The sequence below is a fragment of the Acipenser ruthenus genome, chromosome 5 (assembly GCF_902713425.1).
Source record: "Acipenser ruthenus chromosome 5, fAciRut3.2 maternal haplotype, whole genome shotgun sequence".
Taxonomy (NCBI): Eukaryota; Metazoa; Chordata; class Actinopteri; order Acipenseriformes; family Acipenseridae; genus Acipenser; species Acipenser ruthenus.
Window position 1 is genome coordinate 31,543,440 of NC_081193.1, and position 16,858 is coordinate 31,560,297.

The window sequence follows — 16,858 nt, forward strand, 5'->3', positions numbered from 1 at the left end:
ATCAATAAATAATAATGTCATAGACTTAAAGTCATACCTTTGAAGTCATAATGCATTGCAAGTGTTATTAGGGAATGTTGTGCTGTGTTTTCAAGCGCTTCAATGTGCTGCTCTGCAAGGTTTGGAGACAGCGGGTGCGTTCACGGAGATCATGAGCAGCCGGAGATCAAGAGCAGCCGCCGCAGGGGAGGGATACCATGGTAAATAGGTTACCTATTTACCATGGTATGTCTCCCCTGGGTGCGTTGTGTTTTCGTGAGCAATAATGCAGGAAAGCAGCGGGCGGGATGGCGAGCTTGTCCTGCTGCTCCAACACAAGCTACCTTAAGAGCCGGTACGATGCGGGCAATGGGTGAAGTTCGTCAGGAGTACTGCATAAAAAAAAACGAGTGTGTTGTCGTGGCAGTTGGTGATCAAAGAAATAAAACAAAATAAAATCAATAAATAATAATGTCATAGACTTAAAGTCATACCTTTGAAGTCATAATGCATTGCAAGTGTTATTAGGGAATGTTGTGCTGTGTTTTCAAGCGCTTCAATGTGCTGCTCTGCAAGGTTTGGAGACAGCGGGTGCGTTCACGGAGATCATGAGCAGCCGGAGATCAAGAGCAGCCGCCGCAGGGGAGGGATACCATGGTAAATAGGTTACCTATTTACCATGGTATCTCTCCCCTGGGTGCGTTGTGTTTTCGTGAGCAATAATGCAGGAAAGCAGCGGGCGGGATGGCGAGCTTGTCCTGCTGCTCCAACACAAGCTACCTTAAGAGCCGGTACGATGCGGGCAATGGGTGAAGTTCGTCAGGAGTACTGCATAAAAAAAAACGAGTGTGTTGTCGTGGCAGTTGGTGATCAAAGAAATAAAACAAAATAAAATCAATAAATAATAATGTCATAGACTTAAAGTCATACCTTTGAAGTCATAATGCATTGCAAGTGTTATTAGGGAATGTTGTGCTGTGTTTTCAAGCGCTTCAGTGTGCTGCTCTGCAAGGTTTGGAGACAGCGGGTGCGTTCACGGAGATCATGAGCAGCCGGAGATCAAGAGCAGCCGCCGCAGGGGAGGGATACCATGGTAAATAGGTTACCTATTTACCATGGTATCTCTCCCCTGGGTGCGTTGTGTTTTCGTGAGCAATAATGCAGGAAAGCAGCGGGCGGGATGGCGAGCTTGTCCTGCTGCTCCAACACAAGCTACCTTAAGAGCCGGTACGATGCGGGCAATGGGTGAAGTTCGTCAGGAGTACTGCATAAAAAAACGAGTGTGTTGTCGTGGCAGTTGGTGATCAAAGAAATAAAACAAAATAAAATCAATAAATAATAATGTCATAGACTTAAAGTCATACCTTTGAAGTCATAATGCATTGCAAGTGTTATTAGGGAATGTTGTGCTGTGTTTTCAAGCGCTTCAATGTGCTGCTCTGCAAGGTTTGGAGACAGCGGGTGCGTTCACGGAGATCATGAGCAGCCGGAGATCAAGAGCAGCCGCCGCAGGGGAGGGATACCATGGTAAATAGGTTACCTATTTACCATGGTATCTCTCCCCTGGGTGCGTTGTGTTTTCGTGAGCAATAATGCAGGAAAGCAGCGGGCGGGATGGCGAGCTTGTCCTGCTGCTCCAACACAAGCTACCTTAAGAGCCGGTACGATGCGGGCAATGGGTGAAGTTCGTCAGGAGTACTGCATAAAAAAACGAGTGTGTTGTCGTGGCAGTTGGTGATCAAAGAAATAAAACAAAATAAAATCAATAAATAATAATGTCATAGACTTAAAGTCATACCCTTGAAGTCATAATGCATTGCAAGTGTTATTAGGGAATGTTGTGCTGTGTTTTCAAGCGCTTCAATGTGCTGCTCTGCAAGGTTTGGAGACAGCGGGTGCGTTCACGGAGATCATGAGTAGCCGGAGATCAAGAGCAGCCGCCGCAGGGGAGGGATACCATGGTAAATAGGTTACCTATTTACCATGGTATCTCTCCCCTGGGTGCGTTGTGTTTTCGTGAGCAATAATGCAGGAAAGCAGCGGGCGGGATGGCGAGCTTGTCCTGCTGCTCCAACACAAGCTACCTTAAGAGCCGGTACGATGCGGGCAATGGGTGAAGTTCGTCAGGAGTACTGCATAAAAAAACGAGTGTGTTGTCGTGGCAGTTGGTGATCAAAGAAATAAAACAAAATAAAATCAATAAATAATAATGTCATAGACTTAAAGTCATACCCTTGAAGTCATAATGCATTGCAAGTGTTATTAGGGAATGTTTTGCTGTGTTTTCAAGCGCTTCAATGTGCTGCTCTGCAAGGTTTGGAGACAGCGGGTGCGTTCACGGAGATCATGAGCAGCCGGAGATCAAGAGCAGCCGCCGCAGGGGAGGGATACCATGGTAAATAGGTTACCTATTTACCATGGTATCTCTCCCCTGGGTGCGTTGTGTTTTCGTGAGCAATAATGCAGGAAAGCAGCGGGCGGGATGGCGAGCTTGTCCTGCTGCTCCAACACAAGCTACCTTAAGAGCCGGTACGATGCGGGCAATGGGTGAAGTTCGTCAGGAGTACTGCATAAAAAAACGAGTGTGTTGTCGTGGCAGTTGGTGATCAAAGAAATAAAACAAAATAAAATCAATAAATAATAATGTCATAGACTTAAAGTCATACCTTTGAAGTCATAATGCATTGCAAGTGTTATTAGGGAATGTTGTGCTGTGTTTTCAAGCGCTTCAATGTGCTGCTATGCAAGGTTTGGAGACAGCGGGTGCGTTCACGGAGATCATGAGCAGCCGGAGATCAAGAGCAGCCGCCGCAGGGGAGGGATACCATGGTAAATAGGTTACCTATTTACCATGGTATCTCTCCCCTGGGTGCGTTGTGTTTTCGTGAGCAATAATGCAGGAAAGCAGCGGGCGGGATGGCGAGCTTGTCCTGCTGCTCCAACACAAGCTACCTTAAGAGCCGGTATGATGCGGGCAATGGGTGAAGTTCGTCAGGAGTACTGCATAAAAAAAAAACGAGTGTGTTGTCGTGGCAGTTGGTGATCAAAGAAATAAAACAAAATAAAATCAATAAATAATAATGTCATAGACTTAAAGTCATACCTTTGAAGTCATAACGCATTGCAAGTGTTATTAGGGAATGTTGTGCTGTGTTTTCAAGCGCTTCAATGTGCTGCTCTGCAAGGTTTGGAGACAGCGGGTGCGTTCACGGAGATCATGAGCAGCCGGAGATCAAGAGCAGCCGCCGCAGGGGAGGGATACCATGGTAAATAGGTTACCTATTTACCATGGTATCTCTCCCCTGGGTGCGTTGTGTTTTCGTGAGCAATAATGCAGGAAAGCAGCGGGCGGGATGGCGAGCTTGTCCTGCTGCTCCAACACAAGCTACCTTAAGAGCCGGTACGATGCGGGCAATGGGTGAAGTTCGTCAGGAGTACTGCATAAAAAAAACGAGTGTGTTGTCGTGGCAGTTGGTGATCAAAGAAATAAAACAAAATAAAATAAATAAATAATAATGTCATAGACTTAAAGTCATACCTTTGAAGTCATAATGCATTGCAAGTGTTATTAGGGAATTTTGTGCTGTGTTTTCAAGCGCTTCAATGTACTGCTCTGCAAGGTTTGGAGACAGCGGGTGCGTTCACGGAGATCATGAGCAGCCGGAGATCAAGAGCAGCCGCCGCAGGGGAGGGATACCATGGTAAATAGGTTACCTATTTACCATGGTATCTCTCCCCTGGGTGCGTTGTGTTTTCGTGAGCAATAATGCAGGAAAGCAGCGGGCGGGATGGCGAGCTTGTCCTGCTGCTCCAACACAAGCTACCTTAAGAGCCGGTACGATGCGGGCAATGGGTGAAGTTCGTCAGGAGTACTGCATAAAAAAACGAGTGTGTTGTCGTGGCAGTTGGTGATCAAAGAAATAAAACAAAATAAAATCAATAAATAATAATGTCATAGACTTAAAGTCATACCTTTGAAGTCATAATGCATTGCAAGTGTTATTAGGGAATGTTGTGCTGTGTTTTCAAGCGCTTCAATGTGCTGCTCTGCAAGGTTTGGAGACAGCGGGTGCGTTCACGGAGATCATGAGCAGCCGGAGATCAAGAGCAGCCGCCGCAGGGGAGGGATACCATGGTAAATAGGTTACCTATTTACCATGGTATCTCTCCCCTGGGTGCGTTGTGTTTTCGTGAGCAATAATGCAGGAAAGCAGCGGGCGGGATGGCGAGCTTGTCCTGCTGCTCCAACACAAGCTACCTTAAGAGCCGGTACGATGCGGGCAATGGGTGAAGTTCGTCAGGAGTACTGCGTAAAAAAAACGAGTGTGTTGTCGTGGCAGTTGGTGATCAAAGAAATAAAACAAAATAAAATCAATAAATAATAATGTCATAGACTTAAAGTCATACCCTTGAAGTCATAATGCATTGCAAGTGTTATTAGGGAATGTTGTGCTGTGTTTTCAAGCGCTTCAATGTGCTGCTATGCAAGGTTTGGAGACAGCGGGTGCGTTCACGGAGATCATGAGCAGCCGGAGATCAAGAGCAGCCGCCGCAGGGGAGGGATACCATGGTAAATAGGTTACCTATTTACCATGGTATCTCTCCCCTGGGTGCGTTGTGTTTTCGTGAGCAATAATGCAGGAAAGCAGCGGGCGGGATGGCGAGCTTGTCCTGCTGCTCCAACACAAGCTACCTTAAGAGCCGGTACGATGCGGGCAATGGGTGAAGTTCGTCAGGAGTACTGCATAAAAAAAACGAGTGTGTTGTCGTGGCAGTTGGTGATCAAAGAAATAAAACAAAATAAAATCAATAAATAATAATGTCATAGACTTAAAGTCATACCTTTGAAGTCATAACGCATTGCAAGTGTTATTAGGGAATGTTGTGCTGTGTTTTCAAGCGCTTCAATGTGCTGCTCTGCAAGGTTTGGAGACAGCGGGTGCGTTCACGGAGATCATGAGCAGCCGGAGATCAAGAGCAGCCGCCGCAGGGGAGGGATACCATGGTAAATAGGTTACCTATTTACCATGGTATCTCTCCCCTGGGTGCGTTGTGTTTTCGTGAGCAATAATGCAGGAATGCAGCGGGCGGGATGGCGAGCTTGTCCTGCTGCTCCAACACAAGCTACCTTAAGAGCCGGTACGATGCGGGCAATGGGTGAAGTTCGTCAGGAGTACTGCGTAAAAAAAACGAGTGTGTTGTCGTGGCAGTTGGTGATCAAAGAAATAAAACAAAATAAAATCAATAAATAATAATGTCATAGACTTAAAGTCATACCTTTGAAGTCATAACGCATTGCAAGTGTTATTAGGGAATGTTGTGCTGTGTTTTCAAGCGCTTCAATGTGCTGCTCTGCAAGGTTTGGAGACAGCGGGTGCGTTCACGGAGATCATGAGCAGCCGGAGATCAAGAGCAGCCGCCGCAGGGGAGGGATACCATGGTAAATAGGTTACCTATTTACCATGGTATCTCTCCCCTGGGTGCGTTGTGTTTTCGTGAGCAATAATGCAGGAAAGCAGCGGGCGGGATGGCGAGCTTGTCCTGCTGCTCCAACACAAGCTACCTTAAGAGCCGGTACGATGCGGGCAATGGGTGAAGTTCGTCAGGAGTACTGCGTAAAAAAAACGAGTGTGTTGTCGTGGCAGTTGGTGATCAAAGAAATAAAACAAAATAAAATCAATAAATAATAATGTCATAGACTTAAAGTCATACCTTTGAAGTCATAATGCATTGCAAGTGTTATTAGGGAATGTTGTGCTGTGTTTTCAAGCGCTTCAATGTGCTGCTCTGCAAGGTTTGGAGACAGCGGGTGCGTTCACGGAGATCATGAGCAGCCGGAGATCAAGAGCAGCCGCCGCAGGGGAGGGATACCATGGTAAATAGGTTACCTATTTACCATGGTATCTCTCCCCTGGGTGCGTTGTGTTTTCGTGAGCAATAATGCAGGAAAGCAGCGGGCGGGATGGCGAGCTTGTCCTGCTGCTCCAACACAAGCTACCTTAAGAGCCGGTAGGATGCGGGCAATGGGTGAAGTTCGTCAGGAGTACTGCGTAAAAAAAACGAGTGTGTTGTCGTGGCAGTTGGTGATCAAAGAAATAAAACAAAACAAAATCAATAAATAATAATGTCATAGACTTAAAGTCATACCCTTGAAGTCATAATGCATTGCAAGTGTTATTAGGGAATGTTGTGCTGTGTTTTCAAGCGCTTCAATGTGCTGCTCTGCAAGGTTTGGAGACAGCGGGTGCGTTCACGGAGATCATGAGCAGCCGGAGATCAAGAGCAGCCGCCGCAGGGGAGGGATACCATGGTAAATAGGTAACCTATTTACCATGGTATCTCTCCCCTGGGTGCGTTGTGTTTTCGTGAGCAATAATGCAGGAAAGCAGCGGGCGGGATGGCGAGCTTGTCCTGCTGCTCCAACACAAGCTACCTTAAGAGCCGGTACGATGCGGGCAATGGTTGAAGTTCGTCAGGAGTACTGCATAAAAAAACGAGTGTGTTGTCGTGGCAGTTGGTGATCAAAGAAATAAAACAAAATAAAATCAATAAATAATAATGTCATAGACTTAAAGTCATACCTTTGAAGTCATAATGCATTGCAAGTGTTATTAGGGAATGTTGTGCTGTGTTTTCAAGCGCTTCAATGTGCTGCTCTGCAAGGTTTGGAGACAGCGGGTGCGTTCACGGAGATCATGAGCAGCCGGAGATCAAGAGCAGCCGCCGCAGGGGAGGGATACCATGGTAAATAGGTTACCTATTTACCATGGTATCTCTCCCCTGGGTGCGTTGTGTTTTCGTGAGCAATAATGCAGGAAAGCAGCGGGCGGGATGGCGAGCTTGTCCTGCTGCTCCAACACAAGCTACCTTAAGAGCCGGTACGATGCGGGCAATGGGTGAAGTTCGTCAGGAGTACTGCGTAAAAAAAACGAGTGTGTTGTCGTGGCAGTTGGTGATCAAAGAAATAAAACAAAATAAAATCAATAAATAATAATGGCATAGACTTAAAGTCATACCTTTGAAGTCATAATGCATTGCAAGTGTTATTAGGGAATGTTGTGCTGTGTTTTCAAGCGCTTCAATGTGCTGCTATGCAAGGTTTGGAGACAGCGGGTGCGTTCACGGAGATCATGAGCAGCCGGAGATCAAGAGCAGCCGCCGCAGGGGAGGGATACCATGGTAAATAGGTTACCTATTTACCATGGTATCTCTCCCCTGGGTGCGTTGTGTTTTCGTGAGCAATAATGCAGGAAAGCAGTGGGCGGGATGGCGAGCTTGTCCTGCTGCTCCAACACAAGCTACCTTAAGAGCCGGTACGATGCGGGCAATGGGTGAAGTTCGTCAGGAGTACTGCGTAAAAAAAACGAGTGTGTTGTCGTGGCAGTTGGTGATCAAAGAAATAAAACAAAATAAAATCAATAAATAATAATGTCATAGACTTAAAGTCATACCTTTGAAGTCATAATGCATTGCAAGTGTTATTAGGGAATGTTGTGCTGTGTTTTCAAGCGCTTCAATGTGCTGCTCTGCAAGGTTTGGAGACAGCGGGTGCGTTCACGGAGATCATGAGCAGCCGGAGATCAAGAGCAGCCGCCGCAGGGGAGGGATACCATGGTAAATAGGTTACCTATTTACCATGGTATCTCTCCCCTGGGTGCGTTGTGTTTTCGTGAGCAATAATGCAGGAAAGCAGCGGGCGGGATGGCGAGCTTGTCCTGCTGCTCCAACACAAGCTACCTTAAGAGCCGGTACGATGCGGGCAATGGGTGAAGTTCGTCAGGAGTACTGCGTAAAAAAAACGAGTGTGTTGTCGTGGCAGTTGGTGATCAAAGAAATAAAACAAAATAAAATCAATAAATAATAATGTCATAGACTTAAAGTCATACCTTTGAAGTCATAATGCATTGCAAGTGTTATTAGGGAATGTTGTGCTGTGTTTTCAAGCGCTTCAATGTGCTGCTCTGCAAGGTTTGGAGACAGCGGGTGCGTTCACGGAGATCATGAGCAGCCGGAGATCAAGAGCAGCCGCCGCAGGGGAGGGATACCATGGTAAATAGGTTATCTATTTACCATGGTATCTCTCCCCTGGGTGCGTTGTGTTTTCGTGAGCAATAATGCAGGAAAGCAGCGGGCGGGATGGCGAGCTTGTCCTGCTGCTCCAACACAAGCTACCTAAAGAGCCGGTACGATGCGGGCAATGGGTGAAGTTCGTCAGGAGTACTGCATAAAAAAACGAGTGTGTTGTCGTGGCAGTTGGTGATCAAAGAAATAAAACAAAATAAAATCAATAAATAATAATGTCATAGACTTAAAGTCATACCTTTGAAGTCATAATGCATTGCAAGTGTTATTAGGGAATGTTGTGCTGTGTTTTCAAGCGCTTCAATGTGCTGCTCTGCAAGGTTTGGAGACAGCGGGTGCGTTCACGGAGATCATGAGCAGCCGGAGATCAAGAGCAGCCGCCGCAGGGGAGGGATACCATGGTAAATAGGTTACCTATTTACCATGGTATCTCTCCCCTGGGTGCGTTGTGTTTTCGTGAGCAATAATGCAGGAAAGCAGCGGGCGGGATGGCGAGCTTGTCCTGCTGCTCCAACACAAGCTACCTTAAGAGCCGGTACGATGCGGGCAATGGGTGAAGTTCGTCAGGAGTACTGCATAAAAAAAACGAGTGTGTTGTCGTGGCAGTTGGTGATCAAAGAAATAAAACAAAATAAAATCAATAAATAATAATGTCATAGACTTAAAGTCATACCTTTGAAGTCATAACGCATTGCAAGTGTTATTAGGGAATGTTGTGCTGTGTTTTCAAGCGCTTCAATGTGCTGCTCTGCAAGGTTTGGAGACAGCGGGTGCGTTCACGGAGATCATGAGCAGCCGGAGATCAAGAGCAGCCGCCGCAGGGGAGGGATACCATGGTAAATAGGTTACCTATTTACCATGGTATCTCTCCCCTGGGTGCGTTGTGTTTTCGTGAGCAATAATGCAGGAAAGCAGCGGGCGGGATGGCGAGCTTGTCCTGCTGCTCCAACACAAGCTACCTTAAGAGCCGGTACGATGCGGGCAATGGGTGAAGTTCGTCAGGAGTACTGCATAAAAAAAACGAGTGTGTTGTCGTGGCAGTTGGTGATCAAAGAAATAAAACAAAATAAAATCAATAAATAATAATGTCATAGACTTAAAGTCATACCTTTGAAGTCATAACGCATTGCAAGTGTTATTAGGGAATGTTGTGCTGTGTTTTCAAGCGCTTCAATGTGCTGCTCTGCAAGGTTTGGAGACAGCGGGTGCGTTCACGGAGATCATGAGCAGCCGGAGATCAAGAGCAGCCGCCGCAGGGGAGGGATACCATGGTAAATAGGTTACCTATTTACCATGGTATCTCTCCCCTGGGTGCGTTGTGTTTTCGTGAGCAATAATGCAGGAAAGCAGCGGGCGGGATGGCGAGCTTGTCCTGCTGCTCCAACACAAGCTACCTTAAGAGCCGGTACGATGCGGGCAATGGGTGAAGTTCGTCAGGAGTACTGCGTAAAAAAAACGAGTGTGTTGTCGTGGCAGTTGGTGATCAAAGAAATAAAACAAAATAAAATCAATAAATAATAATGTCATAGACTTAAAGTCATACCTTTGAAGTCATAATGCATTGCAAGTGTTATTAGGGAATGTTGTGCTGTGTTTTCAAGCGCTTCAATGTGCTGCTATGCAAGGTTTGGAGACAGCGGGTGCGTTCACGGAGATCATGAGCAGCCGGAGATCAAGAGCAGCCGCCGCAGGGGAGGGATACCATGGTAAATAGGTTACCTATTTACCATGGTATCTCTCCCCTGGGTGCGTTGTGTTTTCGTGAGCAATAATGCAGGAAAGCAGTGGGCGGGATGGCGAGCTTGTCCTGCTGCTCCAACACAAGCTACCTTAAGAGCCGGTACGATGCGGGCAATGGGTGAAGTTCGTCAGGAGTACTGCGTAAAAAAAACGAGTGTGTTGTCGTGGCAGTTGGTGATCAAAGAAATAAAACAAAATAAAATCAATAAATAATAATGTCATAGACTTAAAGTCATACCTTTGAAGTCATAATGCATTGCAAGTGTTATTAGGGAATGTTGTGCTGTGTTTTCAAGCGCTTCAATGTGCTGCTCTGCAAGGTTTGGAGACAGCGGGTGCGTTCACGGAGATCATGAGCAGCCGGAGATCAAGAGCAGCCGCCGCAGGGGAGGGATACCATGGTAAATAGGTTACCTATTTACCATGGTATCTCTCCCCTGGGTGCGTTGTGTTTTCGTGAGCAATAATGCAGGAAAGCAGCGGGCGGGATGGCGAGCTTGTCCTGCTGCTCCAACACAAGCTACCTTAAGAGCCGGTACGATGCGGGCAATGGGTGAAGTTCGTCAGGAGTACTGCGTAAAAAAAACGAGTGTGTTGTCGTGGCAGTTGGTGATCAAAGAAATAAAACAAAATAAAATCAATAAATAATAATGTCATAGACTTAAAGTCATACCTTTGAAGTCATAATGCATTGCAAGTGTTATTAGGGAATGTTGTGCTGTGTTTTCAAGCGCTTCAATGTGCTGCTCTGCAAGGTTTGGAGACAGCGGGTGCGTTCACGGAGATCATGAGCAGCCGGAGATCAAGAGCAGCCGCCGCAGGGGAGGGATACCATGGTAAATAGGTTATCTATTTACCATGGTATCTCTCCCCTGGGTGCGTTGTGTTTTCGTGAGCAATAATGCAGGAAAGCAGCGGGCGGGATGGCGAGCTTGTCCTGCTGCTCCAACACAAGCTACCTTAAGAGCCGGTACGATGCGGGCAATGGGTGAAGTTCGTCAGGAGTACTGCATAAAAAAAACGAGTGTGTTGTCGTGGCAGTTGGTGATCAAAGAAATAAAACAAAATAAAATCAATAAATAATAATGTCATAGACTTAAAGTCATACCCTTGAAGTCATAATGCATTGCAAGTGTTATTAGGGAATGTTGTGCTGTGTTTTCAAGCGCTTCAATGTGCTGCTCTGCAAGGTTTGGAGACAGCGGGTGCGTTCACGGAGATCATGAGCAGCCGGAGATCAAGAGCAGCCGCCGCAGGGGAGGGATACCATGGTAAATAGGTTACCTATTTACCATGGTATCTCTCCCCTGGGTGCGTTGTGTTTTCGTGAGCAATAATGCAGGAAAGCAGCGGGCGGGATGGCGAGCTTGTCCTGCTGCTCCAACACAAGCTACCTTAAGAGCCGGTATGATGCGGGCAATGGGTGAAGTTCGTCAGGAGTACTGCATAAAAAAAACGAGTGTGTTGTCGTGGCAGTTGGTGATCAAAGAAATAAAACAAAATAAAATAAATAAATAATAATGTCATAGACTTAAAGTCATACCTTTGAAGTCATAATGCATTGCAAGTGTTATTAGGGAATGTTGTGCTGTGTTTTCAAGCGCTTCAATGTGCTGCTCTGCAAGGTTTGGAGACAGCGGGTGCGTTCACGGAGATCATGAGCAGCCGGAGATCAAGAGCAGCCGCCGCAGGGGAGGGATACCATGGTAAATAGGTTACCTATTTACCATGGTATCTCTCCCCTGGGTGCGTTGTGTTTTCGTGAGCAATAATGCAGGAAAGCAGCGGGCGGGATGGCGAGCTTGTCCTGCTGCTCCAACACAAGCTACCTTAAGAGCCGGTACGATGCGGGCAATGGGTGAAGTTCGTCAGGAGTACTGCATAAAAAAAACGAGTGTGTTGTCGTGGCAGTTGGTGATCAAAGAAATAAAACAAAATAAAATCAATAAATAATAATGTCATAGACTTAAAGTCATACCTTTGAAGTCATAATGCATTGCAAGTGTTATTAGGGAATGTTGTGCTGTGTTTTCAAGCGCTTCAATGTGCTGCTCTGCAAGGTTTGGAGACAGCGGGTGCGTTCACGGAGATCATGAGCAGCCGGAGATCAAGAGCAGCCGCCGCAGGGGAGGGATACCATGGTAAATAGGTTACCTATTTACCATGGTATCTCTCCCCTGGGTGCGTTGTGTTTTCGTGAGCAATAATGCAGGAAAGCAGCGGGCGGGATGGCGAGCTTGTCCTGCTGCTCCAACACAAGCTACCTTAAGAGCCGGTACGATGCGGGCAATGGGTGAAGTTCGTCAGGAGTACTGCGTAAAAAAAACGAGTGTGTTGTCGTGGCAGTTGGTGATCAAAGAAATAAAACAAAATAAAATCAATAAATAATAATGTCATAGACTTAAAGTCATACCTTTGAAGTCATAATGCATTGCAAGTGTTATTAGGGAATGTTGTGCTGTGTTTTCAAGCGCTTCAATGTGCTGCTCTGCAAGGTTTGGAGACAGCGGGTGCGTTCACGGAGATCATGAGCAGCCGGAGATCAAGAGCAGCCGCCGCAGGGGAGGGATACCATGGTAAATAGGTTACCTATTTACCATGGTATCTCTCCCCTGGGTGCGTTGTGTTTTCGTGAGCAATAATGCAGGAAAGCAGCGGGCGGGATGGCGAGCTTGTCCTGCTGCTCCAACACAAGCTACCTTAAGAGCCGGTACGATGCGGGCAATGGGTGAAGTTCGTCAGGAGTACTGCATAAAAAAACGAGTGTGTTGTCGTGGCAGTTGGTGATCAAAGAAATAAAACAAAATAAAATCAATAAATAATAATGTCATAGACTTAAAGTCATACCCTTGAAGTCATAATGCATTGCAAGTGTTATTAGGGAATGTTGTGCTGTGTTTTCAAGCGCTTCAATGTGCTGCTCTGCAAGGTTTGGAGACAGCGGGTGCGTTCACGGAGATCATGAGCAGCCGGAGATCAAGAGCAGCCGCCGCAGGGGAGGGATACCATGGTAAATAGGTTACCTATTTACCATGGTATCTCTCCCCTGGGTGCGTTGTGTTTTCGTGAGCAATAATGCAGGAAAGCAGCGGGCGGGATGGCGAGCTTGTCCTGCTGCTCCAACACAAGCTACCTTAAGAGCCGGTATGATGCGGGCAATGGGTGAAGTTCGTCAGGAGTACTGCATAAAAAAAACGAGTGTGTTGTCGTGGCAGTTGGTGATCAAAGAAATAAAACAAAATAAAATCAATAAATAATAATGTCATAGACTTAAAGTCATACCTTTGAAGTCATAATGCATTGCAAGTGTTATTAGGGAATGTTGTGCTGTGTTTTCAAGCGCTTCAATGTGCTGCTCTGCAAGGTTTGGAGACAGCGGGTGCGTTCACGGAGATCATGAGCAGCCGGAGATCAAGAGCAGCCGCCGCAGGGGAGGGATACCATGGTAAATAGGTTACCTATTTACCATGGTATCTCTCCCCTGGGTGCGTTGTGTTTTCGTGAGCAATAATGCAGGAAAGCAGCGGGCGGGATGGCGAGCTTGTCCTGCTGCTCCAACACAAGCTACCTTAAGAGCCGGTACGATGCGGGCAATGGGTGAAGTTCGTCAGGAGTACTGCATAAAAAAAACGAGTGTGTTGTCGTGGCAGTTGGTGATCAAAGAAATAAAACAAAATAAAATCAATAAATAATAATGTCATAGACTTAAAGTCATACCTTTGAAGTCATAATGCATTGCAAGTGTTATTAGGGAATGTTGTGCTGTGTTTTCAAGCGCTTCAATGTGCTGCTCTGCAAGGTTTGGAGACAGCGGGTGCGTTCACGGAGATCAAGAGCAGCCGGAGATCAAGAGCAGCCGCCGCAGGGGAGGGATACCATGGTAAATAGGTTACCTATTTACCATGGTATCTCTCCCCTGGGTGCGTTGTGTTTTCGTGAGCAATAATGCAGGAAAGCAGCGGGCGGGATGGCGAGCTTGTCCTGCTGCTCCAACACAAGCTACCTTAAGAGCCGGTACGATGCGGGCAATGGGTGAAGTTCGTCAGGAGTACTGCATAAAAAAAACGAGTGTGTTGTCGTGGCAGTTGGTGATCAAAGAAATAAAACAAAATAAAATCAATAAATAATAATGTCATAGACTTAAAGTCATACCTTTGAAGTCATAATGCATTGCAAGTGTTATTAGGGAATGTTGTGCTGTGTTTTCAAGCGCTTCAATGTGCTGCTCTGCAAGATTTGGAGACAGCGGGTGCGTTCACGGAGATCATGAGCAGCCGGAGATCAAGAGCAGCCGCCGCAGGGGAGGGATACCATGGTAAATAGGTTACCTATTTACCATGGTATCTCTCCCCTGGGTGCGTTGTGTTTTCGTGAGCAATAATGCAGGAAAGCAGCGGGCGGGATGGCGAGCTTGTCCTGCTGCTCCAACACAAGCTACCTTAAGAGCCGGTACGATGCGGGCAATGGGTGAAGTTCGTCAGGAGTACTGCATAAAAAAACGAGTGTGTTGTCGTGGCAGTTGGTGATCAAAGAAATAAAACAACATAAAATCAATAAATAATAATGTCATAGACTTAAAGTCATACCTTTGAAGTCATAATGCATTGCAAGTGTTATTAGGGAATGTTGTGCTGTGTTTTCAAGCGCTTCAATGTGCTGCTCTGCATGGTTTGGAGACAGCGGGTGCGTTCACGGAGATCATGAGCAGCCGGAGATCAAGAGCAGCCGCCGCAGGGGAGGGATACCATGGTAAATAGGTTACCTATTTACCATGGTATCTCTCCCCTGGGTGCGTTGTGTTTTCGTCAGCAATGATGCAGGAAAGCAGCGGGCGGGATGGCGAGCTTGTCCTGCTGCTCCAACACAAGCTACCTTAAGAGCCGGTACGATGCGGGAGATGGGTGAAGTTCGTCAGGAGTACTGCATAAAAAAACGAGTGTGTTGTCGTGGCAGTTGGTGATCAAAGAAATAAAACAAAATAAAATCAATAAATAATAATGTCATAGACTTAAAGTCATACCTTTGAAGTCATAATGCATTGCAAGTGTTATTAGGGAATGTTGTGCTGTGTTTTCAAGCGCTTCAATGTGCTGATCTGCAAGGTTTGGAGACAGCGGGTGCGTTCACGGAGATCAAGAGCAGCCGGAGATCAAGAGCAGCCGCCGCAGGGGAGGGATACCATGGTAAATAGGTTACCTACTTACCATGGTATCTCTCCCCTGGGTGCGTTGTGTTTTCGTGAGCAATAATGCAGGAAAGCAGCGGGCGGGATGGCGAGATGTCCTGCTGCTCCAACACAAGCTACCTTAAGAGCCGGTACGATGCGGGCAATGGGTGAAGTTCGTCAGGAGTCCTGCATAAAAAAAACGAGTGTGTTGTCGTGGCAGTTGGTGATCAAAGAAATAAAACAAAATAAAATCAATAAATAATAATGTCATAGACTTAAAGTCATACCTTTGAAGTCATAATGCATTGCAAGTGTTATTAGGGAATGTTGTGCTGTGTTTTCAAGCGCTTCAATGTGCTGCTCTGCAAGGTTTGGAGACAGCGGGTGCGTTCACGGAGATCATGAGCAGCCGGAGATCAAGAGCAGCCGCCGCAGGGGAGGGATACCATGGTAAATAGGTTACCTATTTACCATGGTATCTCTCCCCTGGGTGCGTTGTGTTTTCGTGAGCAATAATGCAGGAAAGCAGCGGGCGGGATGGCGAGCTTGTCCTGCTGCTCCAACACAAGCTACCTTAAGAGCCGGTACGATGCGGGCAATGGGTGAAGTTCGTCAGGAGTACTGCATAAAAAAAACGAGTGTGTTGTCGTGGCAGTTGGTGATCAAAGAAATAAAACAAAATAAAATCAATAAATAATAATGTCATAGACTTAAAGTCATACCTTTGAAGTCATAATGCATTGCAAGTGTTATTAGGGAATGTTGTGCTGTGTTTTCAAGCGCTTCAATGTGCTGCTCTGCAAGGTTAGGAGACAGCGGGTGCGTTCACGGAGATCATGAGCAGCCGGAGATCAAGAGCAGCCGCCGCAGGGGAGGGATACCATGGTAAATAGGTTACCTATTTACCATGGTATCTCTCCCCTGGGTGCGTTGTGTTTTCGTGAGCAATAATGCAGGAAAGCAGCGGGCGGGATGGCGAGCTTGTCCTGCTGCTCCAACACAAGGTACCTTAAGAGCCGGTACGATGCGGGCAATGGGTGAAGTTCGTCAGGAGTACTGCATAAAAAAACGAGTGTGTTGTCGTGGCAGTTGGTGATCAAAGAAATAAAACAAAATAAAATCAATAAATAATAATGTCATAGACTTAAAGTCATACCTTTGAAGTCATAATGCATTGCAAGTGTTATTAGGGAATGTTGTGCTGTGTTTTCAAGCGCTTCAATGTGCTGCTCTGCAAGGTTTGGAGACAGCGGGTGCGTTCACGGAGATCATGAGCAGCCGGAGATCAAGAGCAGCCGCCGCAAGTGGAGGGATACCATGGTAAATAGGTTACCTTATAATAATTTACCATGGTATCTCTCCCCTGGGTGCGTTGTGTTTTCGTGAGCAATAATGCAGGAAAGCAGCGGGCGGGATGGCGAGCTTGTCCTGCTGCTCCAACACAAGCTACCTTAAGAGCCGGTACGATGCGGGCAATGGGTGAAGTTCGTCAGGAGTACTGCATAAAAAAAAACGAGTGTGTTGTCGTGGCTGTTGGTGATCAAAGAAATAAAACAAAATAAAATCAATAAATAATAATGTCATAGACTTAAAGTCATACCTTTGAAGTCATAATGCATTGCAAGTGTTATTAGGGAATGTTGTGCTGTGTTTTCAAGCGCTTCAATGTGCTGCTCTGCAAGGTTTGGAGACAGCGGGTGCGTTCACGGAGATCATGAGCAGCCGGAGATCAAGAGCAGCCGCCGCAGGGGAGGGATACCATGGTAAATAGGTTATTTACCATGGTATCTCTCCCCTGGGTGCGTTGTGTTTTCGTGAGCAATAATGCAGGAAAGCAGCGGGCGGGATGGCGAGCTTGTCCTGCTGCTCCAACACAAGCTACCTTAAGAG